This window comes from Hetaerina americana, unplaced genomic scaffold (assembly GCF_022747635.1).
Source record: "Hetaerina americana unplaced genomic scaffold, ioHetAmer1.1.p SCAF_10, whole genome shotgun sequence".
In the NCBI taxonomy this organism is placed as follows: Eukaryota; Metazoa; Arthropoda; class Insecta; order Odonata; family Calopterygidae; genus Hetaerina; species Hetaerina americana.
Window position 1 is genome coordinate 44232554 of NW_027286070.1, and position 21660 is coordinate 44254213.

At 36.1% G+C, this 21660-nt stretch overlaps 1 protein-coding gene and 1 pseudogene across 1 annotated transcript in view; one reads left to right on the forward strand and one right to left on the reverse strand.

Annotated features, from left to right (window-relative positions):
- Positions 1–21660, forward strand: part of LOC139700316 (uncharacterized) — a 229631-nt gene that overhangs the window by 111656 nt on the left and 96315 nt on the right. The window lies entirely within an intron of this gene.
- Positions 17213–17330, reverse strand: LOC139700375 (5S ribosomal RNA; annotated as a pseudogene).

The following is a 21660-nucleotide window of genomic DNA, read 5'->3' on the forward strand; positions in this document are numbered from 1 at the left end:
ACAATACCTAATTAAAAACATTCTGAAAACGGATAATTGACTTTCTAATCAATTCAGCACAGAGCCTACCACATGTCTTGTTTATATTTAGCAAAGATCAGGGTGATAGGAATGTTAATGATCCATCATTAGGTAAAAGACTGATAATTCGCAACATGATCTCCAATAAAGAGAGACGTTTCAGGCGTGATATGGTGGAATATCATGATTAATTAAAAATTGGCAATTTTTCACAAAATAAAATTTAATGCGACCGGTTTCAATGTAACTACATTATCGTCAGGTCATTGTCACGAGGCGATAATGTAGTTACATTGAGACCGGTCGCATTATAAAATACTTATTCTTGCTGGTTAAGCGCATTAAATGCCCTTATTAAATGCGCGGGTCAGAACCCGAAAATCAGTATGACATACTTTTTTTGAGAGCGGATTTAATGCAACAAATGGCATAAATTCAATACTTGGGGTCTACGAAAGGGTAAATTAAACGGTATCGACAATAAAAAAACGATAATTATAAAGTTAAGTAAATACAGTGTTATCGGATGATTCAGACACCTATCAAAAAGTCTGAACGAATGATTGATTAAGGCGTTCTTCGACGAGCAGGTTAATATTATAGGACTGGGGAGGATAATATTGAAAGAAGGTAATCTAGGATCTAAAAAGAGGGATAAATCTGTCTGAACAATATATAGATCATGAAAAATCTAGTCCGGAAGAATGAGGCAAGAAAAAGTGGCAGAGGAAAATCAAGGCCGATCCAAGTAAAACAAGTGAAGCAAGATGTTGAAAAGAAAAGAAACTGTCAGAATGAGAAGACCCAACTGAGATACGTGATTTAATACGGGAGATAAATAGTACGTGATTTAAAACGGGAGAACTGGTGCAAGCCATTTCTATAATTATTAACCAAAATCGGTGAAGAAAGTTTGACTGCTTATGACAATTAGTTACGGAAATATGCCTACCAGTTATTTAATTCATTTTGCGTTTGCAAAGAGCTACCATTAAACCCATCACGGATCGTCTTCATTACCACTGATAACGGTGCTTTTTGCGTTTTATTTACCTTAACAAAAGGGTCAGGTACTCGGAGAAAATTGCGCGGGATTCATTCAATTTAAGCCAGATCTCGATTTGCACGTATGAAACCATGTCAAGGGATTTGAATACCATCGTCACATGCAATAACAGAATTGATTTTTTTCCTCATCCAAGAAGACTAACATACATATATCATACAATAATAAGTTAGATGTATCGGTAATCACATTTTCCCACAAGTACTCCGTGCTCGGATCTTTCAATTTATACCGAAATTAATAAAATACGAAATACATGCTGAATAACATTTACTGTTAACTTCGATGAATAAAAATTGAAAGCAATCAATATTTTATTAGTACGTTTGCAGTTAATACTTTCAACACAAAACTGTACGATGAATAAACGGATTTAGGCGATAGTGCAATGACCACTAATATGTTGGATTTTATACACTTGAATCAAATTCCCGAAGTTAACGTACGTCCCCCTGGAGAGATAGGGACGAACCCTTCAATCTAGCATCTATGCTGCGGTGATGTCATAAAAGAGTGCTAGCTCCGAAAATGGATTTTGGAGTCGTTCCATGTAGTATGGCGGTATCTAAATATAATCACCGATCATTTTAAACGGAAAATTGGCTTACCTTTCTCAGACCTCTTGAATTTACAGTGATACAAACATTTACAACTCTTTAAATATGCTGGACAGATCGAGTATGGACGGATTTACGATTGTTTCTTGATTTTTCCCAAAAATGTCAGCTCTGAGTCATACTCTAATGGACTGATATCATAATATTCACCAGTTATTCAATATTTTTTTCAAAGGTACATGATGACGCATCATAGGTATTCTGACTTATGTATTAAGCGGGAACTTCACGTTTAAAGATCAACTAATTAGAATTTCAAACATCATTACATCAATTCCCATCGTGACTTCATTAGTAAACATGTATAATTTATAATTAATTAAAATTTAATATGAAAAATGTCATGGTTTCGAATATATTCATTGATTTTGTTTTATTTGTTTAATTAAAGTGATTGTAAAATGTAATGCTGCACAAGATTTTCTTATAAGCTTGGTAAAAACTTCAAATTTTTTCTCAGGATAAACCGCATATGAGAGTAATATGCATTTGAGAGTAATGTATGCATACTATATGTCAGTATTGGATTTATATATGATAAACAAATTTCATTTTACCGTTGTGGCGGTGAAATTTTTTAAGAGCTCGTGGTAAAATAATAGTTTCCGCAGATTACCGTCGATGTACAGTAACAAAGGGATAGAAAACAATTTCAAAAGTGGAATGTGTTTTCCTCTCGAAAACTAGTGTATAATTAAATCCTCAAACATCTTTTCATAAATTTGTAATGAAGCAATTCCGGTGAACCTCATTTGTTTCCCGAGGCTCACCGGACAACTCAACTGTTTCAAATAAGCTCCCCAATACTTGCGCCTTGATTCCTTACATGAAATAAATAATGCGAATTGTTACATCCGATCAAAATTAGTTGAGCCAAATCTTACCTCGTTAAATACGAAGATAATGGTAATTTCTTCTTTGCAAGAAATATAACTTGCTCATGCAAACCTAAAGCTGGGCATCCTTGCTTTAATAACTTCGTTCCGTTGATTTCCATTGCAATCTTCCGTGCGCTCCCAGCAACGCCAAACGTCATTTCGATACTCCCTACGGGCAGCATGAGAGGAAACCATGTAATTAGCAATCCACGCATGAAATTTATAACTGTGAAGGAACAAACAAGCGCTTATATCATCCACGTAATATATTCATATGGAAAAAGCATGCAAATTTTCGTGAATGCATTTTTGTCCATGTGCGTATTTAAAATAATGCAAACGCACAATATAGGGGGTTGAAATGATTGAAAATGAAAAGGATTATTTCACGTGTTTATTTTGGAGGGAATTTTTAAATTTATGAATTTTTTTTTGCGAGAAAATCTCACTGTGTGCATAATAGATATCGAAAATACGATAATAAAATCATTCAGAGGTGAAATACTCTCATAGAAAATTTAAAGTGTTACGTTTTTTCTTGGCAATTCAATGTGCACAAACACACTATACTGGAACTTCCAATTGATTTTCAGAACCTGTGGTATATGCCGCAATAATAACTTTTAACGGAGTCACCTGCTAATGTGAATTACGATGCAGCAATTTGAAAGGGTACAGATCATTATCCTTGGCCGGGATGCGATGTCGGATCCTTGAGTTATTTCGGCTCGGATTCCGGCCAAGGTGAATTATTTTTTCTCTTTGGATTAAAATTCTGGTTTCTTGTTCAAGAGCCGTAGATTAGACATTGAATAAAAAAATATTTTTTGGCATAATATCCATATTCTCCTTCCTAATCCCTGTGAACAGTGGCCTAAACACTGTAAAGGCTTACGTAAGTCCCATCCCTCAAAGTAGATTTCATGGCATAACATTAAAAACATCCTTCTTTAATTTTATTCCTCGCCATACGCCAGACTACTTCTCAATACACAGCGCAATGCTAAGGGCCTGTTCGTTATTTCGAAAGGTTTTTCAGGCCATTTTATAATCAGATGTTCATTTTCCATAATCTGGCAACACTACTGCACTGCTACAATTTAACTCCGCGACATTTCACACCTATACTTTTCAACCACTCAAAAGCTCCGAAAACTTCCTTTCCGTGAGAATCGATGAATTGATCGTTAGTGTGTATGAGAATGTGAAATAACTGAGAGAATATGCAAATATAGAGAAGAAAATTTTTTTTATCAATTGGGATCTACCTGTCATGGTACGTTTATTGAAGAATTCAATACCTAAGCTCAGCTACATTCCTAAACCTCATGTGACACAACGCTACATACATAAATTAAAACTTGCAATATGATAAGCGATTCTTCATATTCGCATAACTCCTACAACCCTTCAATCTATTCCAAATGCCCATTCATCTCCTGTCTGCATCTCGTCTCCCCAACATTCAATCTCCTACCATAGTCTTCATACTATTTATGCATAACGAACATTAGCCTATTACTATTTATAATTACCTGCATTAATTTTCTCTGCCTTGTTTGAATTTCTTCAATAAACTTCTCTCCTCCTCCATTATGGCTATAACATCCTCGTTTGTTTTTATTTCTATTTCATCTTTTACATATTTCTCCGAAGCCGCATATTAAAGAGGTAATACATGGAAATGAAATAACCAGGCAACTTGCGCGGGATCCATATACACTTCTACATGAAATTACGCATTCAACGAGCTGTAAACATAAAATCTTAAAAAGAATGAATTGCACATAAAAAGTCGAGATATTTCCGAAATCTCCTAAATATGCTGATTAAAGATTTGTCCAAGACTGATTACGCCTCTCAGCGCGTTTCATTGAAATAAAAACTATGGCAACTCTGAAATAAGGGGAATTTTTATATGGTTGATGTTTTGCGACGATACAGATGGCACTAGGTCATTGATTTTGAGTTTGGTCCTCAGTAACCCTCAGCCGTACCAACACAAACTCCAAAAGTCACACTGCTATAACCGTGAATAAAATGTCTACCACACCGCAAAAGGACCGAGAAAGAATTCATCTTCCATGATTTAATGGCCCGCGTTTTATAGCCCAGAAGAAGGAATGGGACAAATGCTCGCAGCGAATGGGAAAAAAAGTTGGATTTTTATTTCTCGCATCCCCGATGAAAAACCTTTATAATACCAGCAAGGACAATAGGTAGCGTTTTGTGTGAATTCTCCAGAGTAATATTGGGATATTCCCGCGCCAAGGAGGGAAACTATTAAAAATAGTTTGCTGCAATTCCGATATCGTGAATCGCCTTCAAGAGAACGAAGAAGAAGAACCTTGAGAGCGAATGGAGAATTTCCGTTTTTTCATCTTGTTTTATCAGCTTTTAGGAAAAAAATTTCCAGGCGATGAGTAGAAAACGCTGGCATTCCTTGCGGAAGGGAAGGCCATTACCCGCAAAAAAAGTCGATATTCCGTTCATAAAAATGCTACCGAGCGAGGTCATTTCCATCGAAATTTATTAGAAGAATGATCCCTACGCTCAAAAATTATTCGCAAACTCATCTGTGGAACTGCGAATTAGGGACCTGGAATGGAAAGATGTTTAAGAGAAGAAATACCATGCTTCTGATTCGTTACTTTTCATTTTGGACGTAACCTGAGAATTTGGGACGACAAGTATATCATTTCCATTCCTCAACTAAGCGAACTATTAAATGAAATAGATCGGTTATAAAAATATAATCAACACAAGTGTCTCACGGTCGATAAAACCAGGGAAGGATGCTCGAGAGACGAAGACTTAGTGCAGGGTAACAATTTGGAAATAAAATATTAATAATTCAATCCCGACAACGAGGATGTGGATCAAGCCACTTAGGAAAGAATCATCACGATGATAATTTAATGAAAACAGACTTTCAAATTGAATTAAATCTTTAAAATTTCAAGAGCAATCCGAGGTTTATGTTAACAAACACAAGTGTTTGTCGGGAACGATTATTTAAAAAAATCGAAAATGAACCTGCCCTCTAGACTTTTAAAAAAATCTGAAACTTCCTTCAATACCTGGTGACATATGAAATCTGCCATGAAACTGTTTGCAAATTAATATCCGTCCATATATAGGCATTCTCAAACCCTTTTATTATCTAGAATATAACACTACCTCCAGGTTGAAAATCGCTTTCCAATCTCTTCTTTCTTTTTGGCTGACTGGTTTCAGCCGCATCATGAAAACTCCCGTAGCTCGGTCCAGAACATTTTCCAAAGGTATATAGGTTTATTATTTTAAATATGCTCTAATGACATAATTATAGAAAAACATTCTCGAATAGTGTTCCAAAAAATAAAGGCAAGTGAAAATATCTGCACTTTATTTATTGCCAATCAAAGATTTGGAAGGACGAAGAGAGTTAGCATCTTCTTTGAAGATGGACCCAGAGCGTTCATTTCGTACCCTGACGCCACCTTGACGTCAGGGTAATTGTTCACTTGACTTGATCACCTGCCATAACTGAGATTGCGCTGTTTGGTCCCTTCGCCCATGTCGCGTTATCCTGGACTTCCTCTCTCTTCTGCTCCGCCGTCATGTCGTTCCCCGAAAAGTGAATCCTCCCGACTGAAATCTGGACATATTCCGCCGGAATCACTAGATCGTTCAGGAATGAACCCCTTGCCCTATCTCGAAACTATTAACCATAGGAAATTCCGTTAGTCTAGTAACGCTCTATTCGCGCGGTTAACTGGGAGTTGGGTCCTTAATTATCCTGCACGGAGAGACAGAGAAAGGCATGACTGACCTCCTTCATATTGCATGACAACCAGAGGACAATTTGTGGCATGATGAACACGCTACACAAGGTTGGTCTCTACCTGACTAAGAATAGAATCCGTGTGGAGGACTGAGAGTAGATTAAAATTGCTGCTATATCATAATGGTCTTTCTAATTTCCATGAAAATTAAAACCATCAATAATCTTTAAACCATCTTCATTCATAACAATATTTTGATCAAAAGAAACAAACTCATCTCAATAAAACCTTCTTCATATTAATTAAAACTTAGCAATTTTTACAAAATAAAATTTGACGCGACCGGTTTCAATTTAACTACATCATTATCAGGTAATGATGATGTAGTTACATTGAAACGGGTCGTATTAAATTTTATTTTTTGTTGAATTGCCAATTGTTAATTAATCATGATATACCACCATATCACGCCTGAAAGGTCTATTTTTACCTCCTTTATAAGATAATTATGTCGTAATACAGGTTTTCGTTGTAAACCCTTGTAGTCTTGTGCAAGCTGTATTGCGTTCTCGTGTGTAGTTATTATTAATAACGCACATGTCTGATTTTAAGCATAAAAATGACTCCAAGTTTCACTAACTCAAAAGATTTAGCATAAATAGAGGTGAATTTTTCTGAAATTTTCCGAGGTTAATTTTTTATTGCCTTGAACGCTTTCAGTCTTTATACTTTCAATAATTAAAGTTGTCATAGGCGTATGCACGTAAGATGTTGACCTCCAAAGAAGATATCAAATAGGTGCGATGTATTGTATTTTGCTGGGCAAGCTTCCTGATTGCCACAGGTTAAACCCCATGCTATAAAAGCCCTGATGCTATTTGGACGAATTCAAATATTACATGAGTTTTAGCGGGGCATGGCAGCATAGTGGTTAGCGATTTCGACTATTGAGCGAATTTTCGGCTCTTCCAGCGGAACTACAGGAGGCACAGAGAGAGATAGATAGGAATAGGGTTCCTACTCCGGCGTGCGAATTTCACACCCCTACAGATTGATATGAAATGTGAAATACCTTCACTTATCCGCTCAACCTCCGAGTTGATTGCAGTGCTTGCACCAATGCAATATTTTGGCAAACCTGAATTAAATAAGAATCGTATGCAACAACTTGAGCTTATATCCTCCTTTGTCTCATAAAAGTATTATTTCGCGCTACTTCTGTAGAACGCCAGGGATTATCGCGGTGAGAAAGAAGGCGTCGTTAAAGTTGGGAGCAAGAGGGAAGGTCGAACAAAGCGAGAGTATAAGAATAGGCATCATAGTGAATAAGATCCTATTAGACAAGTGAGTGCGGTGAGGCGGCAAGCCAATCCCCTGAGGGGGCGAGACGGTTGCTTGATAGGACACCTTCATCTTGACAAAACTGGGACCGAAAGACGCCGTCGTCATGTCGAGCGGTTTGGTGTGGGAAGGAGGAAATTGAAGAGCAAAAATGCAGCGAAGGAGAAAATTTTAGCGAATGAAGAAGTGCCTAGATAAGGGCGTGGGAAACCTGCTTATAAGGCGTGGAATTACACAGGTATCAAGATGGTGGGAATCATTTCTGATATTTTTTTAAACATTTGATCACTTACTCTTAGTCAAATAAAGGATATTTTAGGTATGCATAAAATAGATGTAATGGATAAATTAAAATTCGAATAACTAATAAATAATTTATTCATAATTAATAAATAATTCATGCGATAAATAAATGACTGTTTCACAAAGTCATACAGTGTCTGATTATCCAGATGTTAAATTAAATTTTGTAATTTCGGTAACAGAAAAAATGAAAATGCAAAATATTTGGCACAGAAATTAGATTCGTGTCCACCCGGCAAGTCCACCTATTCAGGAATAAAGACTTGCTACTAAGTACTGGTCAAACGTGATGGGCGAAGAGAGGAAGCTGTATGGTGAATATTCGAAAGCAGACTGGGTGGGTGGATGAAATATTGAGGGGTGGTGGGATGTTGAAGGCCATACTATATTTCAAAATGTTAAGCAAGCGAAGAAAGTGAAGAGGATGGGCTACTCAGGCAGAATTATGGAAAGTAAGAGATAAGAAGAACTAATTAAGGAAATTAAATATAACAAACAAGAGTTAGAGAGTTCTCGCGATAGTCAATAGTTATCAGGGAATACCCAATTCCTTTGAAAGGTAGATTACCTAAGATTAAGATGACACAACTGAGCCTTCTTAAAGTTGCATAATTATCACAAATTAAATACGTATGATCAAAAGATGGTCACATGGTCCCATTCTGTTTTAATAAATGTAAAAAGTAAAACTATTCTTGCATGTCTAATTTTTACGATATGCAAGCAATAAACAGCAATTTGCTGAATAGTAAATGAAAACAAATTTCAGAAAGGTAAATATTAATCTTTACCTAACCATTCTAAATCCCCATGCTTATTTTATTTACAAATTCGAAAAAAAGAGTTAGCTACATTTTTCATAAACTATTAACGTCGCCAAAAATATTACCAATAGTTACTTAGAAAAGAATATCAATTATATGGAACTAAAAATATGGGGAGATACAGTCAACATTTCTGGTGCTATTTTAGGAATGAAAGAATGGCAGTGAAGACAATTAACTCTTTGCAAGGGCACACACAAGGTTGCTTTTGAAGGAATTGATCACAGCTTCACAAACAAAATCAGACGTTTTGGCAGGTTTGCACAACGTCCGAGGAACAACAGCTTCCCAACGTTTACCCGGGATAATCTATTTTTGGATCGCGTCGTGATAGGATAGCCCTTAACAACTGGACGGTGGGTTCGTGAGACTGATTAAAAAAAGATATTTCGTAAAAAAAATCCGTTGCGGAATACTTATTCGATACATTTAGCAAGAAAAACGATAAAGTACGTTTTGTAAAACTACAAGAGTAAATCCAAATATTTATTGCAAATAACATAAAAATCTTGTAACGCATAAAAATGACAGCTTCCACTTTCCTTGTGAATCCATGAATGCTGCATATGCTTCAAATAAGAATGTGTTTTAATTTATCTTTTACGGCAACATAAGAATTTTCAAACATGATTATTGATGATTAACATTGTTTTGTCTACATATGAAAACTTGAGGTTTATGCTGATGAAGGAAAACATTGAAATTAGGTTCCAATAAGTAGTTTTGAAAAGTGAGGGATAAAGGTACTGTCATTAATTTCATTGGATACAAACATAACTGTCAACCATTGTAAAGAGAATCAATTTTGTCAGTCATGAGAAATGGGAGTACCATAGAGAAAGACGTAACCCACAAAAGCAAAGTCAGCACAGAAGATAAAAAGGAGCGCTGAGTGTTGTGAATTTGATATGGATAACATTAAAACCCTGCCAAATAAACGCAAAGAGCAACGGAACAGAGAAAGCTATTGAAAAAAAAGGAAGAGAACTTGCGAAATTTCCTCCAAACCCTGGATAATTAAAAAAGGACAATTTACCAAAAATAATTCCGGAGAAAGGGGAAAGAATCAGAAGGAAATCGCTCCTTGGCTATCAGTTCTCATTAACTTCAGGGGGATAATTTTTCCTCACCTTTGCAGCAAGGGGTTTGCTCTCGCGAGCGTGAGAACACTCAAGAGGGCGCAAGATTGGTAGGAGTGTAACGTTGAGGAGGGGTTGGCAGAGTGGAATAGAAGGGTGGGGTGGGGAGGAGGTTTGCCGGAGAGTTAAGGGGCGGTGACGTTTCCACAAAAGCGTCAAAAGAAGGAATGTGAAAGGGCGATCAAAGAACATGAGTCCGTCTTTAACGGCTTTCAGAGAGGCGGGTGCTGGAGGCAATGGGGTGGGGGGAGGACCAGGGCGTGGGCGTGACGTGAGGGAGCGCACGAGGGCGCTCGGGGGAAGGGAGAGAAGGGAGTCGGCAGGTTGCGGATGATGGAAGAGCGAAGGGTGGAACGAGATGGGAAATAAAGCTGGCTGCTGCCATTGGTCCAGCGTCGTCATAATGGGACGGGTGTCACGCGGGTCGACTCGAGAAGACGGGGGGTGAACCTCTTAAATAGCAGTAGAAAAATTTTGGGCTGGGCAAGGGGAATGGGAAAGGAGGGGAAACGGGGCGGCGAACACAAAACTACATCATCTTTGTTGACAAGTAAAATGCATGCAACAGTGAGGATGGAAGTAAGACGTCAACCTACGTTAGAACCCTATGCAAAATTTATTTCGAACGATAGAATGAATGCTTTCAAAACGTTTGATACTTAACGAGGAACTAATAATAGTCTAATTTACTGGATTTCAGCAAGGAAGCGTAATGCTTTCCCAATATCAGTATCTTTGACAGAATCCAATTTTAGGGCACGACAGATTGCCTGTCTACAAAGCAAAGGTTTTGTAGGCAGTTAATCGAATTCCTTCGAGCGGAGTTCCTTTACCAAATCTTGATGAATGATGGCACTTCTTCCTTCGGATTCCCCACTTCCTTATTTTTTAGGAGATAATTTTGGACAAAAATGTTCCCATGAAGAATGAGGGGAGCATTTGAACATTCCACGAAAAAATTAAATGAAAGTGTGTTTTTTAGGCGTCAGTAGAAATATTTCATTAAACATTTAGGGAATTAATTAAGACACGAATATAATGTATAATATAAAAATATATATAATAAATTTATAATAAAGAAAATTGTCCCTAAAATAATATATTTATTCGAAAAAGAAACAATTTGAAAATATGAGAAACTTCAAAATATAATACTAATTGCCCTATACTAGTAAAAGACACATGAGGTAAGGATGCATTTTTTAGCCAAATCATATATTCGACTACCTATGGTATTACTTTAATATTTACCATAACTAGACCATAAGGGAGTCCGCCGTGTGAGAAAGGCTGGCCTACTCAAGCCAATCACCTCGACTGAAATCTGGTCAAATGAGAGCGGTTATGCCATTGAGTACTACTGGGACTCGTCTCGTATTGAATTCTACGGCTTGTCACACATCAAGGTAGGGGGGTTACTTCCTTTCACTGCCAGCTACGGTTTCCCAGGATGATCTTAAACCATAAAAATGACACACCCTATGTGAAGTTGGTGGCGCCCAATATCGTCCAAATGCATGCCCCCGCCCTCTTGTCAGTCGGTAAGATGGTCTACATTCTACGCTACGTCACTATTTGCAATGTATTTTAGACAATATGTATGTTAGTAAGGGACTGATTGCCAAGTGGGTATTTACTTACAGGAGGGTCAGGATTCGATTCCAAATGGCACCTCTGGGCACCCTTAGTTTTACACAAGCTGGTTTATTTTTCGGCTATCATATCTTCCTGGGAAACCATAGGCAATTCAGGGAAAGGGGCGGCCCCCCTACCCTTGTGTGTGAATTCCCCACGCCTTCCTGAGCTTAGTACTAGGTGAGATCTACTCTCACCAAATAACAAACCTCCGAGTTCTTAAACGTGGTTGGTGGTATGCTGAAACATATATATCCATCCGTAAACTTTTATGCATTCCATTTTTTTAAACATTTATGGTGTAGCTAGAGTGTCAAAGGCAATACATAGTTCCTTAAAAATGGACGATAAGAGAATATTGATGTGATTCTCTCACGTGAGAATTAATTAATGCAATCGAGATTTTTATTTTAGAGACAATAGCATTTGATGGGTGCATACCGAGGGAATACAATCGAATTAATATAATTTCTATTGAAAATGAAATTCACTCGAGGGTACAAAACCAACTAAAGAATTGACCCTAACGTAAAGCATTTCAATTATTTCGGTAACTTTAAATGCATTCAAATTTAGTCACAGTATGAATGCACTCTTACTCGCTCTATCTTACCGACATTCATCTTAACTGGAAATGAAAGCATTAAAGGTTGGCATTTAGAAGGAGAATAATGCAAATTCAAGTGCAACTTCGGATGCTAAAATGGCTTTGAAACTTTCTGGTGCACATTCACAAATTTTATTCGTCACAGGTACTTGAATGGCATAAGCAAACGAAATTAATTTCGTTTCTTCATACTATATTCCCATGACCTATTTAAGATGCAGCAGGAAACTACAGTTTGAACTGCATGCTAAGTCTTGTTCCATGCTAAGTTTATGAAACTAGGTGAGAGAATAATTAAAACTTCAGTATTAGCTCCGAAGCAAAATAATTATTTTTAAACTTAGTGTACAATTGGATTTTTTATCCAACTATATGATGTAAAAAAGCAAGAAATATTATTTAATGCCATGCACCTACTAATGCACTAGAGACACTAATTAATTAAGAACACTTTAACTAAGAACATTAATTATTTTTATTCTAGCTATTTCATTTTTTTAAATAAATCGATTCGTAATTAGAATGTAGTTTTAGAACAATTGTACGAAAAAATTACATCGGTTTCTCCTGTACTTTTAGCTGAATCTTTATGTAACTTAATGGATATGCATACATAGCATAGCAGCATATGCATAAATTCTTTTTTACCCCTTCCGTCTAAAATATGTAGTCAATATCAGAAATGTCAGTGAGGCTTATCATCGGTCAGTATATACATTCATCCATGTTAATCCACTATTTTATTAGCGAATTATATTACTTCTGTGGAGATATGGTTGCATTTTTTCTCCAAAGATTGATTTTCTGAAAATTATCTCTATCTCACAAAGCATCAAATAATGTAATATATTTTTCAACAAAAATATCGATATTATACTGTTTTAAAGGCAAATTTATAATTATATTCGAAACTCATTGACGCTATCCCGCTGGACGACAAATGAATTAGTAAAGATTGGTTTTATGAGTGATAGAAATATTTGAATAACAATTAAATACACTTGAAGTTAAGTTCAGTCATCAGTTTGCCAAATAACTTATTATTTCTATTGAATTAAAGAATCTCAGAGGAAAATACCTAATTGACATTGATATCAATCATCGTGATAATATTGATGAATGAACGAGTGGATAACGTTCATCGTAATTTATCTCGTAAATCTGGTGCAATGCGGTACAACTTTTTCAACGCGGGCTCGAATTCTCCATTGTACTCTCACTGTAATATAAATAAGTGTTATACACGGACATTTCAATTAAACACATGGTGCTCAAATGCACGTAAATTGAGTTTTCGAATATTGAAATTGTATTGTTTCGCATTATTTTGAACTAAATATTTTACTTAAAGCGAGTCGTCTTTTCTTTAAATTAAATATTCATAGACTCTTGTGTGATATTATGCGAAAAAATTTTAAAAATATTAATGAGTTCAAGGATACAATGATGAGTATGAGATATCAATACGTGCATTTACCTTTTATACGGAATGAGACATACAAGTAAACTCACCTATCACCCAAGCTCAGGTTATTTACTGATTTGTCGATGAATCTGACTATTACGATTCCTTTCCGAATATCGCCAAGTATACTTTCCCTGGTTCCAAATTATTCGCTCATCGATGTCCTTCCTCATCAATCATTTTATTGCAAATTGGATACTTTTCAATGGGTACGGCTCTCACAGACAATTGTTGACAAAAAAAGAAGAATATATTTTCGTCATAGAGTCTGTTATTTCGATGTATTTTCAGCAAATAACCACAAATTTACCAAATATACTCGTGTGTAGGCCAATCTCGAGTAAAGTAATACGATCTCCAAATATTTACTTAAACTTTACATTTTTCACATATCTCTTGTATAAACCGCCGCTCATTGTTTCGCAATTAGTAAATGCTGCTGCACGATTTTCAATTGGCAATTAGTAAATGCTGGAGCACAAGTTACTATCAGAGAATTAACTTTGATTGATCATAACTGGTAAAGGTTACTAAATGCATATTCTCAAGTAATGAGGGTCACTCAGAGGAACAAGTTTTTAACTGAATTGAATTACTATGACTAAATTCTAAATTGAATGGCGACCAGGAATGTAAACACCTTATCAAAGGCTATAATAGTCTAACCAAAATATCAATCAAGGCGATTTTTTATTCACCTTATCAAATGATAAACACTGGTCGTGTGTGGGGGAAATGCAAATTATTAGGGCGGATAGAAACTCGAGAAAGGAAGGTGAGCAAGGATGGGTATGTGTGGGTTGATGGCTTGGGAGCGTGGGCCGAGTGTAAAGCCCCCTCCCCACTTTCCGCGAGTGCCCGTCCAAGCGGACCGAGAGAGTAGCACACGAGTGAGTGGGTGAGAGTCCGAGAGCCAGAGACGAGGAAGGAACCGAGACATGAGAGGGAAGGGAGAGAGAGAAGATTTTGGAAGCTGATAAGTGGAAGGGGTCAATGGTAAAGAAAAAGTTCAAAAGGTTATGAGAAAGGGGATGAAGAAAGGATATATTCGAGGGGAGAGAGTTAGAGAGAGGAGGGGAGCATGTGATATGGAGGAAAAGAAAAAAAACATCTCAGAGAAAAAGAGAAATCAGGATAGAATAATTCAATTTAACAAAATCAATTAACAATGTACACCCCATGACCGTATAATGAAAGGAGAATAATTATATCTATTCGTACACAGATTACTCATAAGATTTCGCAAAAGTTCTTAAAATCTGCGTGCGTCAACTTGCTTTAGTGTGCTTTGACAGTTAAATTTGTAATATTTCTAAATTTTGTTCATTAGTTCTTCATCCAGCATATTATATATATATATTGTATATTGTATATATATATATTGTATATTGTATATATATATATGTGTGTGTATATATATGTATATATATATATATATTGTATATATATATATATATATATATATATATATATATATATATATATATCGAATCTTGGCACTTGGTGCAGACCCGCAGATGTTATCGTATTTTAAAAAGATTTTACATCAAGTCGTTTCCAAGATATTCATTTGAAATTTTGCCTGAGTTTTAAAGAGGTCTGATGTTTCTAAAACACTCACAACAAAATATGCTTTTAGCAGTTATATTCATGCAGCATCTGTAGCATCATTTGTATTATATTTCAGTCATTCTCAGAATTTAGTATTCGTGAGGAAGAAATGAAAATTAAAAATTCGATTAATATCAGAGTTCATGGAGTTAGTACTCAATGTGCTCCGATATTAATTGAATTATTAATATCAAGTGCGTGCTTCTTATTTTACTATTTCAATTAAAAACCTAGGTCGTTACGTTATGCCCCATAGATGAACGTAGCCGTAAGGACTGGGCTCGTCTAAAAGGGTTAGACTTGGTCATTCAATGACAAGAATAAAAGGAGAGAAAGTGACGGAAAAAGATAGGATAAAAAAAATATGATGGGAAAATGAGAAGCTTGAGTGAGAGGATGTGGGGCGTAATGTGCAAAAGATGCTTCACGGAAAAAAGAAATTAAAGAGGAAATGAATATGGGGGGATTAATTAATATAATATTGTGGAAGTCGAAAATATTGGTGAAGGGAGGTAGTTTTTTCCTATTGTCTTCCTTTGTTGTAACTCTGGCCTTTATTGTTGCACGAATATTTAATATTTTAGCTTCAATAAATGTTATCATAATTTATGCATAAATCGGTGACAGTTATGATTTTTTATGCACCCAATTTCTATATTTTCTCTGATATTTAATAAAATTCACATAGCATGGTACCCTAGAACTTAGGCCTACCTCATTCTAATGCATGTCTAAGTCACTATGAATCAACTAACTAGATAAGGAATTTTGGTTACTAGAAAATCATGGAAAAACAAAGACGGCAAAGTGAAAAGAAATACCCATTACTTTGATAATGGGCTTTTGCAACCGACTGTAGTTCTTTCAGTAATTAAGAGTGCTCTTACGTGTCCATTGAGCCTTGAGTTGAATGGCTCTGGGGGGATTAACAAATAACTTTCATGAGTAAAATCACGGAGGAGCTACAGTAACGTCTACCGCGTCAGATCTAAGGCTTTTAAAACTGGCCATCAATTAGCCAACTTTAAGGTTCTAGCAAATACGAATTTGGAAAAAAACAAGTCTAAAAAGGTTTAGGACTAGCAAAAGTAAAAACTTAAACATAAAGGTCATGGTCATGAAATTCAGGTAATTTTACGTTAGATAAGTGATTCTCGCTTTTATTTATCCCTTATTTCTCAAAATTACCCGTTACACGTTACGGAAATGCCATTCCATCTGGGATTTGGTGATTTTGGATTTCAATCGATAGCAACGTAAAATGTCAGAACAAGTTACATCCAGTTAATTTCCGTCAAATTGACATTATTATCCGATAAATTCACCAAATAGCTAATAATCGAGTTGAAAATATCGTTAAATCCAGAAAACTTGCAAATTGAGTGTTCTCAAATCTTATATCGCCATTAATATCCTTTTCTGGATAAAATAAGAAAAAAAACAATGAATAAATGATATAATTTTTAAAACATTTATTTTCTATTTGCTCGCTAAATTATAACACCAATAGACAAGAAAGTTAGCGCACTCATCAATTAATTTGGTCCATTGGTGTACAAGACTCAACGGAAAAATAAAAACGTATTCTAAAATCCTATTTAACATATCGTAAGAAAAGGCGCCTTTATTACCATTGTTTCCAATACTGTAACAATCGCTTTTGATATAAATGACTGTGTTTACAGTCATTTATTGTGACAATTGCATTTCATATCCATTCATTCATTGATTTTCTCCATTCCTCACTGCCTCAAGACAAAATTTATTTATTTATTTTGCATAAGCCCGAAAACAACTTCAGCCTTTACATCGGAATTCAAAAAATAAGATAACAAATTTACAATTACATAAAGACAAGCCCTGGGTGAAGGAAAAGCCACCTAGAAGGTAATCGAACCCTTGACCTCTGGGTTTACCTCTATGGTCGGCAAAAATTCGTGCCAACGGCACCCGGCGTTCTCAGCTGGTCACCCATCCAAGAACTATCCGGGCCCGACGTTACTTAAATTAGGTGATCGGACAAGAGCCTGTGTTTTCAACGTGGATGGCGGTTGGCCATTTCTCAAATTTACCAATCTCACAGTCTCACATTCCATACTCAATTCCAATTCAAATTACACTTCATGCTAGTCAAAAAGCAGAAAGGTTTCCTAAATGGCTTATTTCTCAAATTTTCCTGCCGATAATTACACTTTTAAAGAGATGCACTGGTATGGAATTGTCAGCCTATTAGTTTTTTCATCTTACTTTTAATTAGCCTCCACAATCACTTGAAAGAACAGGTTTTTTCATCACTCTGATTTCAACAGATGCTGCTGCTGTACCACTGCTTTATTAAATACAACAATAATGATGAGTATTTAATGCACACATAATTCAATTCTCTACATATATATATATATATATATATATGTATATATAGATAGATATATTAGTAACAACACTTTTAAATAGATTTATCAAGCACTGAAGGTGCTAAAATCACATTCATTAGATTATGTATAGATTTTTCTGCCTTCTTTCGTTGCTCAATCACAGTTTTCCGGATCATATGAAACCTTTTTATTCACCTGCAAATTGGTGGGTGGTACCTGAGAACGAAAAACAGGCTTTTCACGAACAATCAATTACATATGTTTATAAACTAATGCCGACAATATTCATTAGGTTAGCTTACAGAAATTCTTTAGGTAGCTCTGGATCCCAGCCTCCAAAGCCGTTCACTCCGTAATACACTAATATTCTAACAAAATATTCCAGAATTCTGAGTATATTTCATAAGACACAATAGCCCCTGCCTTAATTGAGGCACACTTGGATAACCCTAAAACTGATTCTTACTCCACGAGTATAAAAGATAAACTCAATGCTATCATTAGCCGATGCAAGCATTAAGTATTCGTTTGTGATTTAAACCTGCACTTGTCCTTGCTATACATTCTATGTGCGTGGTGTGTGTTTGTGTGTGTGTGTAAATACACACACACATACCACAGATATGTCGACTTAACAGACTGATGCTGTCCATGTGATTGAACATATGTTCGACTTATGGTGGTTTTTTCGGCTTTGAATACATATATACGCACACAGTAAATAGAAAACGTGTCGCGGGACTCCAGAAAGCCTGCATTTCAGGTGAAATATCTCCGATGATTTTAATCAAAATAATAAAAGAAATGGGAGGTAGGGGTAAATCAATGCTATACCAATACTAGATATGGTAAAGGCAATATCTGGGAGCTCACCGTCAAATACGTGCAAGGATAACGTACCAGGAAAACAGGTCGACAGGTGGTGGGTGTTTGAGCTCGTGGAACGTGGAAAGCGGTATGAGGAATAGACCGCAGGTTGGCAGGGAGGAGGCAAAGGAGATATGACGGGAGAGGGCGGATGACGAATACGATCACTTTGAAGAGAGCGCACTGGCCCCCTTGGCACGTCCACTCGGCGTGGGTCTAATTCACTGGGGCACACCAAACAGACAACAGAAGCACGGAGCACCCAAAGGGATGAATAAACACGCCCTTCTGGACCGCGAGATGGTTCTCCACGAGCCTCCGTCTCTCACTCTCGTCCCAATCACCCCTTCCACATTACACAAGGACGAATTCCCGCGTGAGAAGAAGGGAGGATACTTGATGGAGGAAATGATTCAAATCAGCCTGGAGCTGGAGTTACAGAAGAGCGTTGGAGGGAGGAAGGGTCAGGGAAACTGGGTTTGGGGGCGAGGATTACGAGCTGGGCGGATAATGGGGACAGGCGGTACTTGCACGTGGGCGAAATGGAATGAAGGAGCGACGCCCGGGAAGGGGAAATTAAAATGGTAGGTCCATTGTCGTTGGAAGCGGTTGAAACCACCGGGAGACGAATAGAAACCTCGTTCTCCTCTCCCCCGTCGAGAGGGAGGTGCGAGCTCAGGAAGGAAGGGCCATCGGGTGGACTGAAATCGAGGGAAGTGGGCGGAAGAAATCGTCTAAAGAGAGCACTTGGCCTCCCACCTGATCAATCCGCGGGGACACAATGAAGGAAACGGAAATTGGACTTAATACCTTCCCCACTATTCTTGAGCCACAAAGGGAAGGTATCGATTGAAATTTATCGATTTATTGATTAAATTCTAAAATCTACGGTGAAAATTTTAAAATAATAAATCATGTTTAACGTATTTAAAGCATTAGATTGGAACAATAACGAAGGGATGTCGACTGGGATTAAAACAAGAAAATAACGACCCTTCAATAAATATTACATTAATACCGGTAAACGCGATATTTGGCAAAGGAAAATTTTATTAATTTCAACACCCACACAATATTCTACCACCTGAAGAGGCAAGATTTGGGAGTCAAAATCATTTTAAGATAAATACGAGATCAATGGGGAAGATGGAAAGAAGGTGATTCTTAACAGAAAATGTTTCTTTAGCGATTCTGGGCCCCTTTTTGTGATTGTTATCTCTTTTCAATCTTCCCCAAGAACCGTATGTTCAAGCTGTAATCTTTTCCTTCCTTTTTCTTTTGGGTGTTTGTATAATTAAATATAAATATATATGTATACACACACACACATACATGCATACTGGCACAAATCTATGCGTAAACATATGTATTCATATATGCATATATATACGATATACAGGTGTGTATGTATACATATATATATGCATACATATATATATATGTGCGTATATATATATATATAGTATATACATATATATACACACATATATATATATGCATATATATATATATATATATATATATATATATATATATATATATATATATATATATATATATATGTATATATATATTCATTCACATGGATACAGACATAGGGAAAATAGATTTTCTTGACCGGGAAATATTTTTGCGCTGGTGATCTGCCCTCTGCCCTGCCCTCCTCCTCCACCTCTTATCTTTTTGTCTTATATATATATATATTATATATATATATATATATATATTACCAGGAGAAGCGAGTTAATTCTAGCGAACAAAAACAGAGAGCAAACACACACAAACGAAACTTAACACATATTCCGAATTTTTTGTGGCCAAACCACCTTACTCTGGGGAAAGAAGGACATATATACACACTCACCTTCGAAAGACGCGTGTGAATTTATTTTTTTCTTGTACTCAATAGTGTCTTTCATTGGGATTGTTTGAGTAAAGTTTTAAATTTTACTTTTTGAACAAGGAGTATATATGGTGCCAAGGTTGAATTACGTTTTTAATGTATCCCATGTGTGGGAAAGTTCTTGAATCTCTCGGAAATGATGATATCCCACTTTTTTCTGATTATTCAATCTGCCAACGCAATGTGGTACCAAAAGAATTCCATCCGTGTTCTATACCTTTATAAAAGTCTTGTCGCTCTAATATTGGCTAAACGGGTACCCATTTCAATTCCGCCGGTATATCTATAGCGCGATGCTACTCAGAATTTTTTATAAATAATGTAGTTTTTCTCCAAAGGTTTTCTAACGTTAAATCAAATTCTTTCGCATGTTTCTAAATACATTGGCGTGTATTCCAAATGTGATCTAGCCAAAAAGAAATAGGCCCCGCTTTTGCTTTTGGATTGCATTTTGCGAAATCCAGTCTGACGAAAACCTCACTTTACGAAAACTTAAAGGCTGGCCCAGATATTTTTCTGAATTGTCCTCCCAGTTAATGTTTATCCACCTTGTATGTTTCCGAAGAAAAGAATCCAAATATTCGTATGGTAAATGTCACACAGTCTCAGGCTTCTTGACTGCAGTATCTTTCGCGATTACTTTCTCAGGGGCAACACGATTTAGAAGGGAATTGGAGCGGTGCGGTGGCTTGATTACTGGCGTTTCATGACCCAGATTCGAATCCAGATGGGCAAACTTTTGAGTGGTATCCCGATCTCTAATTGTGGGGGTCATATAGAGAACACCTCCTGTGCAGTAAGCTTTCCGTCAGAGAGGACTTTAAACTCATGACCTGCTGGCGCATAGCCATGTACACACACACACACACACACACACACACACACACACACACACACATATATATATATATATATATATATATATATATATATATATATATATATATATATATACACATATTTATACATATATATGTATACATATATATATATATATACACATATATATACACACATATTTATACATATATACACACACACACACACACATATATATATATATATATATATATACACATATTTATACATATATATGTATACATATATATATATACACATATATATACACACATATTTATACATATATACACACACACACATATATATATATATATATATATATATATATATATATATATATATGTTTATATATATATACATTGAATACCTGTATATTCTCG